This window comes from Aythya marila, assembly GCF_965140915.1.
Source record: "Aythya marila genome assembly, chromosome: 1".
NCBI lineage: Eukaryota > Metazoa > Chordata > Aves > Anseriformes > Anatidae > Aythya > Aythya marila.
The window spans coordinates 96,079,505-96,100,266 of record NC_139042.1 but is presented as its reverse complement, the minus strand read 5'-3'; the positions used below and the strand labels follow the sequence as shown (position 1 = coordinate 96,100,266).

General features: G+C 44.9%; 1 long non-coding RNA gene across 1 annotated transcript in view; it reads left to right on the top strand.

Annotated features, from left to right (window-relative positions):
- The first annotated feature begins 1,471 nt into the window (after nucleotides 1–1,471).
- LOC309884278 overlaps nucleotides 1,472–20,762 on the top strand; it is a 92,991-nt gene continuing 73,700 nt past the window's right edge. Inside the window, exon 1 of the long non-coding RNA XR_014318593.1 lies at nucleotides 1,472–1,768. This is a non-coding gene — a long non-coding RNA (uncharacterized lncRNA). The remainder of the gene's footprint in view (nucleotides 1,769–20,762) is intronic.

Sequence of the window (20,762 nt, the reverse complement as noted above, 5' to 3'; positions counted from 1 at the left end):
TCCACACACTCAAACGATGTGTTGATACTTTCATCGTTTGCCGTTATATTTTTAATGTGTGTATCCTTGAGAGCTAATATGGAGATCATATCTTAACAACCTACTGAAATCATTCCTTTGAAGTTGCACCTGGTATTTCTGAGTCATCAAAGTAATGAAGGCTTAAGTTGAGAAAGAGCTGGAATGTATACCTCATTAGATTAATACAAATGTTTTTGTATGGTGTGAAGGAGGCAGTGGAGGGAAATGCTTTTGAGTGCACACAGGTAACCAACAGTGGAATCTGACTTAGAATCATGGAATCATCTAGCTTGCAAAACACCTTCAAGATCCAACCATCAACCTGACCTACTGAGTCCCGTCACTAAACCATGTCCCTTAGTACCAGGTCCAGACGTCCCTTAAATACCTCCAGGGGTGAGGACTCCACCACTTCCCTGGGCAGCCTGCTCCAATGCTTGATCACCCTCTCTGGAAAGAAATCCTTCCTGATATCCAATCTAAACCTGCCCTGGTGCAATTTGATGACATTTCCTTGGGTCCTACCAGTACTATCTGTCCTAAGCCATGAACAGCCAGTTTCTCCAAGATACTACGGGGAACAGTGTCATATATTTCACTAAAATTCAAGTAAACAACATCCACAGCCTTTTCTTCATCTACCAAGTAGGTCATCTTGTTGTAGAAGAAGATCAGGTTGGTCAGGCAGGGCTTGCCCTTCATAAACCCTAGTTGGCTGCATCCGATCACTCAATTGTCCCGTATGTGCTGAGGGTCTTGCTGGGTCAAAGATTTTGCTTTTTCATGTCAGCAGTGTACTCCACAAGCATCCTTGGCTGCTTCATTTCCATTTTGTTGTCTTTTCATGGGAGCAGGTCTTTGCCCAGTAAAACCTGGAAGGAGTTTTAGCCTTTTCCAGCTCATCCCTGACTTTATGCGTGGCCACATCTTTGGCGATAGGCCACTCCAGAAACAAATGAGACACTGCTTTGTTGAAGCCACTAGTTATCTCTATATTAGTAAAATTAGGGCTACTGAAATAAGGGGCCTGGGCCCAGGCACATCAACTTGATTGAACCTACTCTTCAATTCTTAAGGTAATAATTTAATAGTTCCTAGGGTGGTGGTGGCAGGGGGGCAGCCACCTAAATATTTGCAGCACAGGGGGTTAACTTCCTCAGTGCAAGGACCATCCCCAACAGACAACTTGAATGTGTCCACCCTGATTTGTAGGCTAAGAGTATTTAGTAGCACAGATGTGGCCAGTCTGTGCCAGTTGACCTCAGGGTCAATACGTGAGCCTTGCCACTATGCCGTTTGCTAGTACAGGTGTAGCCAGAGATGCAATGACTCTTTCTATAGGTGAGATCATGATACTGAGCCCGTCAGTTTCTGCAATGATCTGTTTTTTCAGACTCTTTTCATGACTGTCTCCTCCATCACAACAGGGTCGTCTACCACTCCCTTCAACCAGCCTGCTCCCCGGCAGTGTGGAAGACCAGGGCTGGGGGTTACTTCTGCATAAGGTCTCTTGTCCCCAGGGAACCAGGAGTGTGCATATAGCTTGTCAGCTCCGAAACACTTATCTCCCCAGTGATATACATGGAGCTTTACGCAGGCTGGCCAGCTACCTGCAGGGCTGCAGAGATACTGCCCTGTCTTAGTGCTTCTGCTCTCACTGAAATCAGCGTGACTTCAGCAGTTCAGGACTGGACAACAAACCGTAGCCATTTCTGGGATCCTTTAAGATGAAAGGCACTCCACATGGGTAAGTTATCATTATTTGTTATTATCCTCTCACTGATCCACTTTGGAAGACAGATGTGCATTCTTTCCCCCCCTGAGAACTGATGAAACACGAAAATCAGTTCTTAGATAAGAACCCCCCCCAAAGTCAACACAATACATTGTGAGCTATTTGGTTTCTAATCTCTGAAAATGAGCCAGGTCAAACAGACACAGCTTCTCTGATAAATTGTTATTCTTAGAGATTTCGTCCTTCCATGGAAAAGTACTGAGCTGGCTCTCTGATCTCCTCTTACACTGTCATCAGCATACAGCAGCGGGCCAGTGGAAAATTGGAGAAAACCAGCTGCATGTAGAGTGTTAAGGGCATTATTTTTAGATGCTTCGTTTCTTTCTGACTACACACACTTCCCTGTGGAAAACAAGGCTGTCTATACTAGTGACTTATTGGCAGCTGCTGCATTATGCACGGTGAAGCTGCTCTTTAGAAATGGGATGCTAAACCAAATAAATAGGAGAAAAACAGATCTATAAATTTGTGTAGTGCACAAGTACACACAAGGTGAGGAAGATTTGAGAGCGAATGCATGGGAGTCTTTGGAAAGCACACAAGCCCTTCTGTCAGTGGAGATATGAATTTGAGGGGGTAACTCCAGTTCAAGCTCCCTTTTTCCCTGACTGGGGATTTTGCTTTCTTATTTCCACTAGCTGTTGTGGCATTTAACAAGTATCAAAGCCGAATGCCCACTTTCCTTGGAAATACTGATCTTCTGTCACTACAGGACTGCTAAAGAGAGCAATCCCCAGTCCAGCTCTGCTGAAAACTATGTTAATAACCAACTGCATGAGGACTCGGATGCAGTTTGAAACACGTGCACACGTGGATTACTCCACTGCCTCCTGCTGCCAGCCTGCCCGTTATCTCCAAGGGGTGACTTGCTGCTTAAGCTGCAAGCAGTTAGGTATGCAATCTGCCAGCATGCTGAAAAGCTCGGTCTTTCCTTTTCTTCTGGCTCTACACAACCTCAGCTGGGTGCGAGAAGGAGGCATCTCTGGGAGTGCAGCAAAACTTTCACCTCCGAGTGTGGGGTCACCCTCTGTATGCCCAGGGCAACACCTCATGAAGAAAGGACAAGTGTGAAATCTGTGGGAGGAGGACAGCAGGGAGGATCTCTCCACCACTCAAAATCTCTATCTTAAACACTCACACCAGTCATACCAGTTATAAACCTGTCTTCTTTAGGATTTTTTAAGGGAAATGGGAAAGAAGAGTGTAGTGGGGACTCCACAGGCACATAGCTGCCATGGCTCCAGGTCCCGATTTGTGGGGCATCATGTTGATTCTGGATGGGAGTAAAAGAGTCTCTAATTGAATTTTCACTTGTGCAAGTGTTTCACATTTGGGATACAGCTGGATACAGCTTAGATAGCTTGTCAGAGGCCTATTGTTAATTACAGTGCCTGGGAAGTTTTGGGTATAAGGCAATGTGTTATCTTTGCCCCAGAAGCTATTACTGTCCTAGAGAAAAGTGTTACTTTTCTGCCTGACTTTAAAGAAATCCAACAGAGTGTTAACCCTCTCTGTTTTTCAAGACTGTCCATCCTCCTAGCTTTTGGGGCACTCCAGCTACTTCTAAGTTGTGGGCATTGGCAGCACGCCTTACCTCTGAGTACACATCTTCGTGAGCATCCTGACAGCCAGTGGGGGTGAAACCTGGATGTGCTCCAACCTTTCTGGCTACCCCAGGAGGTAATTTGGATGCCAGACAAACTAAAGAAACTAAATGGTGCCAGAGCAGGATGATGCCTGCTATTGAAAAATGAATTATTCTCTCTTGTGTTTATACTTTGTGTACATACACATGTATAGTACAGGTAGGTCTCTCCTAGCAAAGTTTAGATGTACCCATTTTTTTTTACTTTTTATTTTTATTTTTTTTAATTTTTATTTTTACTTTGCCAGTCTTGAACCATTTTAGTAGGTATTTCCTGGGTCAAGTATCCATTTCAGATTGATGTATTTGGGAAAGATTTGCCTAGATTAGCTCAGTCATTTCCAGGAATTAAGATAGAGAAAATTGTTGTTTTGTCCACATTGCATTAAAAAAAAAAAAAAAGTAAAAACCTTCCAGAGTTTTTGCTGAGTTTCTTTGGTGTTTCCATGCTTGCGATTTCGCAATGGGATGCCACAGTGTCAGGGGCATGCCTTTTGCTCTTTTTTCCAAGATAAATTGCCTTTATTTGGCCCGCTTAGCAGCTCTTGAAATTTGACAGTCGCATGTAGTCAGTAGATAGATTTAGAAAAGTCGGCACTCAGGCATGCTTCAGACCAAGACCTCGGAAGCTGAGCAGAACTTCCTAGGTAGCTGCTTGGGAATGCTGTAGTGCGAGGCACAGAAACTGAGACAGCAAGGCTGTTCTGTGGCCCTTAGTGCTCCAGAAAGCATGCCAAAGAGCAAGACGGAGGAAGTTTTCTGGATTATTATGAAGGGGTATTAGTACATGGTGGGAGGTGGTGGGAAGCTGAAAAGGAAGAGAGACAGACTGGATCGGTAGAGCTCAGCAAGCAGTGGAGGTCTGTTTTCACAAAGTATGTACAGACTGCAGTTGGCTACGACAGTCAGCCTCAGCATGGGAGACGGTGAGGATTAGAGATAAAGCAGCAACTTCAGCTTAATCCCTGTTGCTTTATATGAGGATTGATGAGCACTTATATTTACATGGGCTGCTTGAGCGTGCTGACCTCCTCCAGATCTCAGCCTCTGATTGCACACGAGTTGTGCATAGACCAAGGCTGGTGCTGGCTGCAGCTTTGCTTGGAGAGTTGCCGAGATGAGGAGGTTCATTGCCAGTGATGCAGAGGGTAGGAGGCAAAGGACAAACAGCCTGGGTCTCAGCAGATGAACGCTGGCTTGGCAATACAAGTCCTCTCCCTGCCTCCTGGGGGAAGTGGCCAAGATTCACAAAGTGATGTAGTTTTTGGATGGGGAAAAGTAACACTGGACAAGTTTTATGCTACCAGGGGTGAAAGCCACTGGCCTTGGTGACAGAAACCAGCAGCACCCTCCTCTTGTCCCCTCCTCCCAGTGAGTCCAGGAGGCCTGAGTTGTGCCCAGCTCCCCTCCCCAGCCTGCAGCAGGCAGGATAGACGGACAGACAGAGCCAGTGTGTAAAGTGCTCTCCCGACTGGGAGGGCAGTCATGCCATACGGGACAGGCTGGGCCAAAATATGAGTAAACACAAATATTTCTAGTGCTTTTTGGCTGTCTGTTTCGTTCTTGTACAGGCATCCTTTCATTCCTCTTCACTTTCTCATCAGAGCATGGGTCTGCAATGGAAGTCTTGCATGCACACAGAAACGTCACCTGCTTTTTGTCCCTCAGTGACAAAACCATGGCCTAGAAGTTATTCCCAAACCAGTCAAAAGCCTCCTTCCTCTACAGTGCTGACCAAATAAGCCTTGTGATCATCATCTCGAGTTTGGAGAGGATAAAAAGAAAAACCACATACAAATCTCTGGGGAAAAGTAAAAAGTGTCTTATTTATGTAAATGTCATATCCATGCCCTAGTATCCTAGATAGCAGTGTTTTGACTAACTACTAACTAGAATGGTTCTAGTTCTCTCCACCTCCAAAAAGGACTCAAAAATATAAAGAAAATCAGTGAACTTACTGAAGTAGAGGCGTAGAGGAGATTGGTTTTGTTTTTGATCTTATAGTGGCCAATGCGATTAAGCCTGAGCAACGTTTTTGCAGTTCTATCTCTGTGATAAACACTGGAAGCTGCTCTTGCTGATAGGATACCTGGAAGCCACTTTGTTGTTGAAGTGCTTCAGAGCCTTCATTTCATTGTTTACGGCTTTGCAAGTGGAACGTGGGCAGCTGCGAAGCTGAGAAAGATCCGGGAGGCCTGCATGCCTCAAGGTTGTTCTGATTTGTTTAGTACCCTGTTTTATACACGCTGGAGACTGATAGCATTTCCCTTCCCTTTTTGGTTATTTTGTGTTCCTTCATCAAATCTCAGGAGCCTCTACCATTGTGTCCTAAGGGCAGCCTCCTGCCAAGAGTCTGTTTATTGTGCATATGTCATTATTTACAGGCCTAGTGTCTGCCTAATGTGTCTCAGGCCTGATTTATACTTCCAACTAATGTAAATTTACACCCCAATCTTGTTTAATCCTCTCCTGCCAGGCTCACACACTTGACTGCCTAGCCACGGAACGGATCTTTTCCTATTTGATTGCAATGTCAGACTCTCCAGATTCAGAGCTCTGCCCTGTTCAACACTTTCTAACTGCAGAGGCAGGGAGCTGGCTGGATAGGTAGGTGCTAAACTGCTTGATGTCATGATTTGGAAGCTTGTTTTGTTTATAATTCTGGGTTTGTGCAGCAGTGTGTTGAGTACAAGCTCTCATATGACGTCTCTACTAATCAACAGAGGCAGCAATGTGATTTAGCATACTTTGAGGAGCAATAGAGGGCATTGTACATGCGAAAAAGTGATGGGCTGTGTCTTCACAGGAGATAATAAAACCTGGGAGATGCATCTAAATGCTTCGTCCTTTACTGTGCTGTTCTGAGGCCGGCAGCTTTGCCTGTACAGTCCAGACAGAGCTACCATCACAGTATTTATGTCCCCTTTCTCAAGGTGAACTGGGAAGAACAGGCAATAATAATGCTTCTTTACTGTGAATTGCCTCTGCAGATCCTCACGCTTGGGAACATGCCTCAGCACAGTCTACAGAATATCTCTGGCACAACACCGGGGATTGGTTCATGCATATTTATCAGGCACTTAGATATCTTTCAAGCGAAGGTGCGAGGCATGCATTGCATTATTTGTAAAATCTGGTGAATGCACTGCTCCTTGCATTGCACACTGCTAGGCTGGGCTTTAAGAGTCCACGGGCTCAAAGCAGGCACAACAGGCAGTGCTCAAATGCTTTGGAAATGACTGTGGCAGAGCAGAGCACAGCCCTGGCCATGCACACACATAAACGTCCATGTGCATATCCATCAGCAGTGTGCTCCCAGGGTCGCTCACCTCTGCTCTTTGTGGATTGTCACCTGATACAAAGTCTCTGGCAATTTCTCTTCCTTCCTTTGCATAATTTGGAAAATGCTGTCTCAGCCAGTGGGAAAGAGCTAGTAATGGATGGCTTCCTCTGAACATGTATTTTGGGCAATGGCACTGTTCCTAAAGCCAGGTGTGGTAGCAGAGATGGACCCTTTTTTTTTTTTTTTTTAATGTTAGACTGTGAGGGGTGCATCTGCCTGGTTAAAAACCACCTTGAAGCTGGTGTCCCACCTTTGGCTATGTGATAGCCCAGATGTCTTGCCTGCTCTGTACTCCGTGTTGAAACACCAAGTGGTTCTGTGGTCCTTCCTCAATGCTAAGGACTCCCACTTACTCCTGTGCTACTGAGTCCTTCTGGCCCAGAAACAGCTTACACATAGCAGAACAGCTTCAACAACAAGAGGGCTGTTGCCCAACAGGAATCTGAGCTGTTCTCTGTCAAGGCTCCCCTTTTTCTGAACCTGCTAATATGTTCCACCCTAGGGGAGCCCCCACACCCATGTGGCCACTGGCGAGCTACTGAAGAAAGAATGATCGGACTGGAAAACTAACCTGGAGCTGGGATCACAGGCAGGTCTGAGCTCAGGAAGCTCGCTGAGCTCTCTGCTTGGTTGTTAGTGCTGACAGAAGAGGTGAGAAACCAAGACGCTTTAGGGAAAAGAGAAGACTTGGGCAGCTTGGATTTAGATTGTTGCTAAATTTCTCCTTTTGAATTTGTAGTGGGACACAAGGCCAGGTTTCACTCCAGTAGTTCAAGTGGCATGCTTTTGCTTTTCCCTCACTGAAGCTAAACATCAACATCTAAACTGAGCAAAGTGGTGCTTGGTGCCCTAACCTGGAGTAAAATGGAAAAGGAAATACTTATAACCAAGCATTGCAACTGATAGGAGACCAAACTGCTGATTTTTGCAAAGAGCTCACTATGCCTTGTGGAGCAGGGCTTTTTTAGAAATATGGCTTATAGTGTAACTGCTTAGAAAGTGTATATATATATATGTGCATGTGAGTATACTTATGTACATGTGTATTTATATAGATGTATATGTAATATATATATACATTCATAAACTTAAAAAAAAAGGGGGACAGCTAGTACAGTTGTAAACTGCCTTCTTAGCTATGTTTACTTTGAATTTATAGTGGTACTGTTATATGTATTTGCAGGTTTTAGTGATGGTAGGAGAAAAATTAAAGTCACAGTTGCTTAGAAAATAATTTCCAAGCCTGTGGGGGCACACGTTGGTGGCATGTTGCTTGGTGTAACTTGCTGAGGTACTGCAGACCTGACGAGTCCCCATCTTTGCTGCTGCAGAGCACCTCTACAACCTCCAAAATTTGCCTGGTTCTAGGCAGCTGAAGGGAGAGCTAAAACCCGAGCTGCCCACTTGCATTTTGCCATTGACAAAATTTGTTTGGTCTGTTGGTCTCTGAGTTTAGTGTTGATGCTTGCCGCTGTTTTTCTGTTGCAGTCTTTATTCTGTTTTAGGACAGAGTTTTGCAGAGTGTTTATGTCCCGGAGGATGAGATTTCGTTTTGAAGTCAATTAGGAGCAAAGGGCTACTTCAGCACTGTCCTCAATAAACTCTTGTTCAGCTAGCAGAAAGCTCTGCTTGCTCTGAGCCAAAGGGCTGACGTAGGAGCTGTGTCAGTGGAGGACTGACAAGGCACAGCAGGAGCCGAAGAGGGGAAATCTCAGGCAGCACTGAGGAAGAAGAAGGTTCAGAGCAGAGTGCATGGGTGCGTGCTTGGCTTAGGGGACAAGCTGAAAACTTGGTAGGTCTTTTCTCTGCTTCAGGGAGGAGCAAAGGTCCCTCTCCTTCTCAGGCTTTCCAAAAGAAAAGGATCCAAGATGCAGGGCTGATCAGCTCAGCCCAGACACCAGTCAACATCTCCTCACTACACTGCTCTATGCAAAGGACACAGGTCAGCCTGGGTGACTTCTGGCATTGTAGCAGCTACAGCAGGCCCCCTCTCCCAGAGCAGAAAAGCACTTGGGGAAACTGGTGCTTAGTGCCCTAACCTGGAGTAAAATGGAAAAGGGAATATTTATAACCAAGCACTGTAACTGATGTGACACTGAACTGTTGATTTTTGCAAAGGACTCACTACGCCTTGTGGGGCAGGGCTTATTTTCATGTTCATTTTACACTAGCAGAAACCAGCAACCAAAACAGCCATGCACCATTGCTTACTTCAATTCCCACAGCACTCCTCTCTCAGAGACACTGGCACGAGGGTTTTCAAGGCTATAGAGAGAACTGGATTGGCTACTGGTCCAAGTTAGTCTCCCTCTCCAAAAGGAAAGATAAATGTTCTCATTTGATTCACCATCACATCATGAGCACATGGGATGATGAGAAGAAGTGAGCAGCATGGGGTAAGAATAAGCAGCTTGGGGGCTAAAGGCAAGGCCCCTTTTTTGGGGTCCATTTTTGCTGCTGCTAATGGTAAAACAATGCCCAAGCCCAACCTGGTTCCATCACTTGTTTTGAAACCAGAAGAAAACCTCTTAGAAGTGTGTTCTATCTCAACCAGGTGGACCAATCTGGGGAAAATCACTGTGTTTCTGTGGTAACCAGTGACAAGCCTCATGCTGCTTTTAAAAAGGTGCCATTCCCAGTGGATTCATGCATGATTCACGAGCAGCCAGCCAGCAGCTGACTGGTGACAGTTCCCACCTCATCCTGTGGAAGAGTAAGCAAAAGATTGCTTCTTCCCATAATGGGTAGAGGAAGCCACTCTGGTTTGAAATGATTAAAATGGTCCCAGGTGGAATGCTTGAGAATTTACCATCTTCTGCCAAACAGAGTGTAACAGAATTTATCAGTCCACATTTCTCTGGTAGTCTGAAGAGTGATTTCTGATACATTAATTTGTAGATAATTGAAAATATTAATCTAGTCTGATATTTACCTTTTTTTTTTTTTTTTTTTTTTTTTTCTTCATTGGATTACATTTTTAGGAACAGAGGTGGATATTGCGTACAAAACAAATACATATCAAAGTTGAGCCCTTTAAACAAACAAACAAAACTGTAATCTTCTGCAAACTAAAAGTTTTTGAATAACGCTTTTATGCTCAATATCAATAAAGTAGGAAGATTTTAAGAGGTTGGGGAATCAACATTTTCTATGCTTTCTTATTCTTTTATATAAAGTCAGTTGTAAAAAAAATTGCTTGGGTAATGAATGGTAAGTTATTCATGACTTTTTTGAAGAAGAAATAACAATGTGCCTTCTGTGAATATTAAGTAAAAGTAACCTTAGGGGGATGGGTTGGGCAGTGTGAGTCATGCACAGGTTTTGAATTATTGATGTTCTACAATTGTCAGCCTTTAAAAGCTCACACCGTATATCTTAGTTCCTTTGAGGCAGGTGGAATAAGTTTCTGCAGATCCATGTGTGTTTCCACAATAAGGTACTATGGCAGCACATGAAGGAATTTTGAGTTGTGCTGATTTTTGAGCTACCTCTCTGCAGAGCGCAGCCTCTCTTGCAACACAGCGTGTAACTGTGCTTTCCCCAGGGGCTATGCAGGCACACTTTGTGTGCTCCAGCCCAGTACATTTCCATGAGCTACTTCCCATGTGCCTATTTTGAATACTCTGTGATTGCTTTACGAGTGCGGTTTCATTAGCTGCCTCTGAGAGCTGAGTTTTTGATGAAGGTAATTTTGATGGTTAACAAGTCTCTGCCCTATCACTTTATTAGTATCTTCAATCTAAGAAACCAGAAAATGTGAAGATTGGGATGTAAAGCACTCAGAAGTTATGAAGAAGAATTGAATTGCTTGTGTGTTGTCCATTCCTGCTGCTTGCATGTATGCAAGCGCGATATGGTTTCCAATTACGTGCTCATGTGCTCTGTTTTCTGTGACATGATGTCCCCTTTTGGTGTGCTGGCCGGATGGTCCTCATTGACTGGGTCACAATTCATTATTACTGGTTCATTCTCAGCATTCAGCGTGTGGCCCCAGGCCTTATTTACTGCAAACCATCTAAATCCTGCAGAGACTCCACTCTAATTGATTTCCTCAGCTCCACTTTGATTTAATTTATGCCACTCTACAGTATGCAAGCACTAGAGATAAAATTCACCCTCCTGCAACGAGTGGAAAAAGCTTATGCTCCCTTGGTGGCTCCCCTGCAAGCTCCCTAAAGGGAGGTTGAGGGGAAGTCTAGTGGTCAATAGTCCTTGGACTACAGAGGAACTTCATCCCTGTGTTTTATGGGTGGCAGCGGTGGGCAGGCACTACAAGGCTTTGACCATCATTAGGAGAATCAGTGGGGCTGCCTGATGTGTGGAGGTGGCAGAGGTCCTGGTGGGTGTTTTGGCCCTGTGGATGGTGGTCAGAGGGACCCCTTCCATTGCATGTTAAGTCCTTCAGCTGGACACGAGCTGCAGGGCGCACAGACATGGATAGGTCAGAGGGGAAAGCAGAGGGGTTGTCACCCTACCGTGCATGCGTGTGGCAATGTATACACAAAGGCTGTCTGATAGGTGCAGTATCATTTAATCCTCACTGTCTTAGTGGGCCTACATTCAGGATTTAGCATAAGGTGATATAGGAAGTAACATATAATTACTATTAGAGACAGATTAGGGTGAGAATAAGAGCAGTAATTTAGCATCGATGAATAGCTGTTGCAGGCAGCGTGTGTCAGCATAGAATTAGATATGCAAAACAGAGGCTAGATGATCAAGAAATATTGGAGGTGCAGAGAGGAGACAGACGAACTGGGCCAAAATGGCAGAAGACTTTTTGCTAGTCAAGCAGCCAATAAACATATATATTTTTTGGCCTTATTTATATTAGAACAAGATCATACAATCATATCCAGGCTTCAGCCACCCACCCCATCTGTTCAAAGGTCTGGGGCCAGGAGGCAGCGTGACCTCTTCCCCATCTCATTCCTCTCATCCTCAGTTTTGCCCAGAGGGCTGGGATCAGCCTGTAGGGTTACAGGGGGAGAGACACAGCCTTGGTGTGAGTGGTTCTCCTGCTTCCCCAGGCCGGGTCAGTGCAAGTTGTGGTGGTGCAGAGAAAGGTAGAGATGTGGACTTCCGCGTGCCCCACAGAGGCTCAGCTGCAACCAGCAAGGCAGCTCCAGGCTTCCTTTGTGCCTGTCCCGAGCGGTAAATGAGGTGCCAGATTGCTGTGTCTTGTGTGCAGAAGCTCAGCAGGCTGAGAAGCTCTTCCCATCTCCTGTCCTCCTCAGAGTGGGGTCCTCCAAGGAAGGCTGCTGCTCAATGCACCACAGGAGGTGACCTGAGAGGAGCCTGCGGTCAGTACTCCCTGCCTGTTAGCAGGGGTGGAGGCAGCCCCTAATAGTCTGAACACTCAAGTGCATTGATAGCCTGCTTAAAATAGAGCGGCGGGGAGTTTTACGACAATCCTGCAGTCTCTTGGGAAACTCTGATGAGGCAAATGGTTCAATGCAAATAAAACCAGACAGGTCAGGAAGAAGCTTTTCAAGCATAAAATACCAGGCCCAGAAATATCAACTGAAAAATGTGCAAACTTTTTTTTTTTTTTTTTTTTTTTTTTTTAATGTGAAGTCTATTCGAAGTTAGCCTTGCTGGTTGTAACCATTTCCTCAGCCCCCACACAGCAGTCTGTCTTCATTTGCCGCTATGTTTTGTTTAGAATCAAAGCTTCCAAGGACTGCGATCTATCTGCTTTATGTGTTTATAAAGCTCCATATATGTCTTGGGAGTTGTTTGAACAGTGATATTAAGTAAATAGAAGGTAGTTTGAGCTGAAATGTTGTAAAATATATACTTCAGAGTCCTGTAAGGTTCTTGATTAAGTATATATTTGATTTGGGACTGCACCTGTGTGTGAAATCAGATGACAGAGGTCCAGGTGATCTCTCAAACTGGAAGCCAGATGTGTTGTGAAGCTGTTTTCATTCTTATTAAGCCCCTGGTGCAGTCTGAAGGGCTAGTCTTTCCCAGACTTCTGTGGTACAGGCCTGGAGTTTTCAATAAAAGTAGGGTAATGAAACTACAGATCAGAGCATCTGCTCTTTTTTTTTTTTTTTTTTTTTTTTTGCTGAGATAAGTGACAGTTGTTGATAAACTGGGTCATCTGAAAAGTGTCTGGAGGTGGGATTCATGTTACTGAACTTTAGAAGTCTGGGGGTAGGTGTCTACTTCAGAGCTGCTCCCCTGAGGACTTTGTTGCCCTAATTTTGGTACCTGCTTGAGGGTGGGATGAATCACGCCCTGCAAAGCACCTCAGCTGGCTGACTACAAAGGAAGCCTAGCTCAGAGGTTGGTGACTGCAGTGGGGGAAGCCAGCATTTGGGGTAGGCAAATCCCGATTTGGAGGTTTTTATGCACAACAACAAGCTGATTGATATCACGAAGGAAAATTTTGTTTCCTTTTGCCTTTCACAGCAGGATGGAGGTGATGGGATCTCTGGGAAATACAGCGTATTGGTTTTTCCTAGGATGCTTTTGCTTCTCCAAAGTTGGTCCTGGAAAGGGTGCTAAGAACTGTGCAAGGTAGAGCTTATTTTTACAGGCTTGTATTTGGGAGTATCATAAAAGCTGGCAGACGGCATATCTTCATGGGCAGGTACAGGCTAACTTCTACCCAGAAGTCAAATATCTGCATCAGCACACCTAGCTAAGAAGCCATCCTGGAGAGCAGAGAAGACCTGAGCTCTGTCTGTACATGTCCACACAGGCATGATCTGAAGCAGTTGTCTATGAAGGATGGCAAAAACCTACTGCTGGAATTGAGAAAGGTCTGGATCCAGCTTCTCTGAGGTACATACAAAAGGTTACACACAGTGAAATACCGGGCAACCAGAAGTGCCCTTGATGTAGCCTGAGAAGCTACATTACAGGAAATATTTTAGTGATGAGGGAGTAAGAGTAGTTAGGGGCGGAAGGGCTGTGGAAATAGCAGAGAAGCAATCTTGGAGGAACTGTCGTGATTCATAATAGCTGGGCATTACAGGGTAGCCAGAGTCAGAGCACTCCAATCAGGTACAAAGCCAGCATCAAGCCCCCAGTCTCTCTGTCTCACTGCTGTTCATAAAAGCAAGCAAGGAGCTGAGGCACACGAAGCACTCTGAGACACTTCTGGCAGCGTGTCCATGGCACAAAATCTCTGTTGTGTGATCTAGCTAGCAGCAGCGACCGTTCACAGCCTGCCCACACAACCATGCCTTCAGCTGCTACGTGACCTGGCAGTGCCGAGCGTTCACATGACTGAGGGATGAACTATGGCCTCAGAAGATGCAAACAGAATATAGCATGTGATATCGAGCTGTTTATAGCAAGGTGTTACTAGTTGCCTTGAAGCAAAATCTTTGCTCCATAGTAATCTCCTCACACAGTGAAAGGGGAGGAAAAAAACAGATGAGGCCTAGTCAGAAGATAAGAAATGTGGGCTGAGACGTTCTCTAATTGCAAAATGGAGGGTCTACATCAGAGGCAGTCTCTGTACACGTGAGAAAAAGAAAGCCAACAGACAGAAATGGTTATGTGTGTCATCATGAGAAAAAGCAGAACTGACAGAAGGGGGAGACTTAGTAACTGTGAGCAAGAAAATATTCTGCTGTCATTTGTTTCTCCTTTTTTTTTTTTTTTTTTTTTTTTTTTTTTTTCTGGGAAATAGGACTTTGTGGGCATACTTTGTAAATAGGATCTCACCAAAGAATCTCTCTGATGTTGTCATTAATTTTTTCCTCCTTCCATAAACAAGCCTAATAGAAACTAGTTCTAATAGTGCGGTCGAATGTGCCCTCAGGAAAAAAAAAAAAAAAAAGAAAAAGAAAAAAAAAGAAAAATTGCTTGAAGAGAAAAATCTTGGAAATATGATTTGTGGCACAGTTTTTATTTAGATCCGGATGTAGGATAAGATATAGCCATATTTGGCTCAAACTCTTGACATGAGATTTAGAAGAGAAAAAAAAAGGGGCCCCATCTGAACTGAGGACCTGAGAAAACTTAGGTTCCAGGCATATCCACATGAGACTTTCCAAGATAAATTAACAGCAGGCCAATTTGTAGATGTTCAGCTGGACTTCTTTCTACGGACAGAGATGTGAAAGAAGGCTAAGAACACTTCACACAGCTATGTGATTTGCCAGGGGAAATGAACCTCCATTTGTAGCAGCCCACCAGGAGAGCAAGCAGAAAAAAAGGTAGAATTCAATCGCTAGGAACCCCTTTAGTCAAGATTTGCTTCTGGTAGGCATCAAAAGCAAAAGGCAATTATAGCCTGGTCTATGATATTTTTCAACTCTGTTGAAAAACATTCAAACATTGTTATATTTGATTTAGAAAACAAGAGGATAACGCAGAAATTCAGGAAGGCTGTTCAGCTGATTGCAGTTGTGGTGATGAAGAAAGAGTGGATAGAAAAGGGTTGCCATCTCTTTAAAGCTGGCCAGGAGAGAGACTCACAGCAGCCTAGGGAAAGGTCTTTGGAACCAAGCTGCTGAAGTTCAGCTCTTGTGTCCAAAGGTGGCTTTGGGTCTGGGAACTGGGCAAGAACAGAAGACATTTGTCTACTGAACAGGCAGTAAGGCTATGAAATGCACAGCTGTGACAGACAGCAGTTATATATAGCCATTTCTTGGAGCTGTTAGGAGTCAAGAGAGCACTGTTCTTCAGGACCTTGAGTTCCTGCCTGCATCTTAGACTGTGGGAGACAACAGAGTCAGTGCGAAAGAGAGGGAAGGCTGTATAAGTTGCCTGATAAAGCTTCAGGCTGGAAGAGCTTTTTATTAATCTGTTATTCACTGTGAGTGCTGCTTATTGGCGCACAGATGAAACACCTAAGATTTGGCGGGGCGGGGGGAATCCTGAAAGCTCTGCTTTCTCCCAGGGTATGCAGTTCATTTCTGCACATAATTGAAAATTGGCCATGACATCTGCTGTATCTGTCAGACGCTAGCACAGACACTGACAATTAGCAAACTTTCTCATGCAGTAGCTGAACACGCTGGTCGTTACCACAGCTGAGATTAGAACCAGGAACCACATGCTTCAGAGAAGCAACTCCACCACTGTGTGATGTATGAACCAAGAGGAGGCTTCTTTCTAACCTTGCCAGTGCTCAGCTCGCTGAGGACGAACTTCAGCTATTTTCTCACATTCAGCAATCCCCATGTTCTTGTAGGAAGTGGGAGGTCTAGACAAATGAAAGATTTTAGGCACTCCTATTTGGGGAGCACCCGAGGGAAGGACTGTTTGAGTAATTTGTTTGTACAGTGCCTAAAATAAAGGGGGCCTGATCTGTAGTGTTAAGGGAATAGAAATAATAACAGTAGTCTTTCCTTTTTCAGTGGGGGCTCCTTTCAGGATGAACATAGAACGCAGTAGGCTGGATTTGGCCTGTGACAGACTTGTAAAATTATTTTTCTTTTTATTCTTTTTATTATTATTTTTAAGCTCTGTGTGGATAGACTCTTTCTGACATCTGAATATGACTTATGCTCTATTGATGTTACAAGTGAGGAGGAACGTGAGAGCTGGCTCTGCCTTTGGGTATAGGCAGATAGGTTTCTGTTGAAGACGGAGGGTTGGACAAATGCATCCAAGTGGGGAATTTGAAGTACCAAAATTACATCCTGTGAGTTCTGAGTACACAGTGACCACACTACAGGTTGTTGATTTCCAGACCTATTTTATAGCTGGTGGTTTTCTCCGTGTGACAGACAGGAGATAGCCCTTCTCAAGGACTCTGACAGTCCTGGCTTTGTACAAATGCTTTATCTTCAGAGGATACCCGCATGTTGTGGGGCATTTACTGAAATGTGAAGGCACTGACTTGAATAATAGCTGAGCACTCAGTGTTCCCAGCTCAGCTGGGCTCCCCTCTGGTGGATTTGAGGCACAGAGCGGGAGGGAATTGAGCTGTTTGGATCTTCCTTTTTGTTCAGATATAACTGCATAGAGAAGTAAATGAGTGCTTTCAAACTGAGTCCTGTCACTCCTTAGTGATGAAGATGCTGGTATGTGAATTGCCGTGTTTTCCTCCTTTAGCCCGTTAGCAGTTCATGCTACAGTGGAACTGCTCCCTGCTGAATTTCACCTGAGAGGCAGCTGCTCTTCATGGGGCAGGGTCACCAGGAGTAGAAGCTATCAAAGTGAGCTGGACTTTTGGGGGTTACAAATTGCTTTTGACACATTGCTTTGATCACATCCTCTTCATCAAGGTTCCTGGGTAATGGCCTTATAAACACCTTGCCTCAGGGGCTTGCAGAGCCCCATCTTCATCTTTTACGGTAGGTTATAGGTGGTACTGTGGGCTAGTGCTAAGAGAAGCTGCTCAACCAAGATGTTGGAAAGGTCAGTGCTGCCTTCAGCAAGGAAAAGTTGCTTTACCCTCATCCTTGCTGTATCCTGATCCTTGCTGTTTTACCCTGCAGTTTATTGAGTGCTGATTCCACAGAGGACTTCTCTTGCTTTTTTTTTCTGATTGTTCTGTCACTGAATTGTGTAATTAATGACTTTAATATGGCAATCATAACGTGAGGCAGTAACAGAGACACTCTGGCAACCAAAACAAGTGAAAACCCCTGTAAGATTAATGCTCTTGTTCTTTCTCCCATGGTAAAATGTCAGTATTTTAGGAGAGAAAATGTTTTCAGCTGTGCACAGAAGGGTTTTTATTTAAGTGACCACAATTTCAGAGTTTCCATTGTGTTCTCATTCTCCCTCTCTCTTTCTTTATGAACATGCTAGTATCATTTATTTAAAATTCTCCCTGTTTTCATTGGAATGTAGTTAATTGACTTGGAAGGAGTATAATCTCTTGAAGAAAAACATGCTTACCATGTAAATAGCTCCCTCTGAAAAGGTTTTCAAAAAAGCAGATTATGTACAAATTCTTAGAATGTTCAGTTGTGCCAAACACTGTTGAATTTGTTTGTATTGGTCAAGTTCTGGCACCAAAATATGACATTTGTATGATTATTCACGTTGTTTATTAACTAATGTATAGCTGTAATAGTCTAATTGCTAATGATCTTAGTATGGCCATGTAAGCTGTTCACAGCAATAGCACAAACCACATGCAATTTGGCTGGTTTCAAGTTTAAGCAGGGAAGTAAAAATTACTGGGTTTCATGCAGAACTGTTTGGCCCATGAACCTTTCATCAAATCTGCAAGAATAACTTATTTGTTTTTGGTTCCCCCCTCCCCTTCTCCCTATACACACCCCTATATTATGGAAAAGCTTAAATGAATGCTGTGTTTTTGTTATGTAGCTTTGGGCCAGGGGCTGAAAATCGGGCGTATGGTAGGTTTCCTGGTTGCTGATTGACCCAAACCAATGCCTTTTTGTATAGATAGGCAGAGCAACGTATCTCACTGCCATGGGCCATCCGTCATGAAATGCTGAGAAAGTCCTTGATTATGTCCCAGGTGGGACAAAGGTACTTCAGCTTCGGTGTAAATGTTTGGATTCAAAATTTAGCTCCCTTGATGAGTTGCCACAGAGGCAGCTGGACTCTGTGGTCATCTGCATCTCTGATAAGAAAACAGTTAAGATGTCATTGTGTCTGGGGCTCAGCACCAGCAAAGTTAGCCAGACTGGGCAGGAAGGGTGAGGGGACAGTGCGGATTTATATGACTGTGTCAGCAGGAGAGGTAAGTACCATGCCAGCTCCATGCTGGCACCAAGCTGGAGGGACCTGAGCCAGTCCTACAAGGCATTTCTATGTGTTGGATCTGAGCTGTGCTGGCAGTAGGGAGACCTGCTCTGCCCTTGGATGTGCAAGGAAGGTGCAGTGCCATGCTCAGTGGTGGCACAGGGCTGGGACTGGCATTGGCTTACACTTTTCTGGCTTGGGCAGAGCTCACAAGCAGTCACTTTCTGCATTTGAGAGTACAGACATGCCCTGTAAGCCCCCAGACCAGCTGTTCGGGCCATAGCTAGAAGAGAAGAACCTGGCTGCAAGCTGTAATATCACTGCATATTGAATAGGAAGACCAGGCACAGGCAGAGATATGTATGGGAGCAGCCTATGTGGGAGAAAGGAGAGGGCAAAACCGCCCCGCTCACTTCTTTGTCAGCCTTGGAAAGTCTGGGCATGGATGCTGCTGCTCTCCAGGGAGGAGTCTGGATCTTTGGGACTGTGACAACCACCCATTTGTCTTCCTTGGAAGCAGGACCAGCAAACCCTGGATTTCCACTAGCACTGCCACTCTGTCTGCCCCTTACCTCTGCATGGTCCTTGGTTTTGGGGCAGCAAAATTCAGTTTTGCTGACAATGCTGAGCTTTTAGCTGGCCTTGGGAGGGAGAGGACTTTTCTGAAAACTGCTGATGGCATCCAAGTCCTGGGGAGGGACAAGGCTGAGACATACCCATGTTTTTGGCATTTCCCACGGCTGGCTCAGCAAACTGCACTTTGTGGCTCTTGCTTGAAGGCGTGCTGCTCTCATGCCTCATTGTGGGAACTGAGGCCCCTGTATCTTGGATGCTGTGAATTCCCCATGGCAACCCAGCATCTAAAAATTAGGCATGGCCTCACAAAGTGTAGCAATGCCCTGGAAAACCTCACTCTAAGACAAAGAATAATGGACAAAGGCAGGTTGGGGAAAGAAATTCATGGCGTTGGACTTACTCGGCTTTGACGGATACACGGTTATTCCAGTTTTTGTTTTCTGTTTCTTCAAAACAGGTTTACTCTACCATCCTTTGAACATTTCATTACTTTTAAGCAACAGTATAGCCTCAGGGAAATGAATGGATGGCTCAGAAGGGGAAGTTTGTCGAAAGGGATGGCTGAGGAGGGAAATGAGAACACTGGTGCTTCGCTTCTCACAGATCAGGGGTGTATTTAGCTGAATTCTGCAGCTCCGCTGTCCAAAAGTACACAAACAAACATGTTTTATTCACACACAGAATTACTGTTTTTGTGCACTTAGGGAGGGAGGCAGGCAGGGAGTGGCCGGACAGAGAAGGGCTTTTTGTTCTCATTTTGCCTTTGGCAAACGCTCCGCCACTCGACTCCAGCAGTGTTTGGAGAAGAGCTGAGATTCTCTGCTGAAAGGTGCAGAGCGCTGGGGCGCTGCCGCCAGTCCTGCAGGCACGAAGCCGGCACGTCTGCAGCATGGGCCTAGCTGTTTTGCAGGCAGATTACCACTGCTTTCTGTCTAAAGTGAGGTTTTCCAAAAAGGAAAGGTGCCACCAAAAAAAACACACACACACACACAAAACATTCTTTTTTTTTTCCCCCCAAGCATCAGCATTTCTAAACAAATCATTTTTAACCAGCTTGAGAAAAGGCAAATTAATCCTACATGTTCTCAGTCCATTGCCTTCCACCATCCGTCATTCAGGAGAACGATAGATTTTGGGTTTATAACCCAGTCAGTCGTTGTCGACGATTCCCTCTAATTTCCTTGAAGTGCTTTCTGCATCTTTGGTTCTTTACAATTGCTCAGCACAGGGAAAAGGAGGGGAGTGAGTCAGTTTCCAGATACCTGGTGGGATTTGTGAGTGTGGAAGAAATAGAAAGCTGTTGCTGATATCTCAGGCAACCATGCAACCTGCTACTTCAGAAGCAGTCTCTCCCACCATTTATCAGCCACGCGTGCAAGCCACCCCCAGCCTCCTGTGCTGGAGTCTTCATGCTGTTCCAGTTTTGAGACCCCTACAACTTCGCAGTGGAGGTGCTGACCTGCTGATCTGTAAGTGCTGTATAGGGAGTGTAAAATGTCCTTTTATGGACCCCCTTAAAGGTAGGTGGGAAGGCTTCTGTCCACAGACAAACCTCTCAACAGGCTCTGCAAACTACAGTTTAAAAACTGCTACCTGCAACAGACCTGCACCAAAAGCTGTCAGAGTGCAACGTGTCACCGAGCAGCATCACGTCTGGCCAAGTGGACTATCAGCATTCTCAATTCCTGCAGTAGTAGGGTTTTGACATGGTAAAAATACCCAGATTTTACTGAGAAGGGGACATT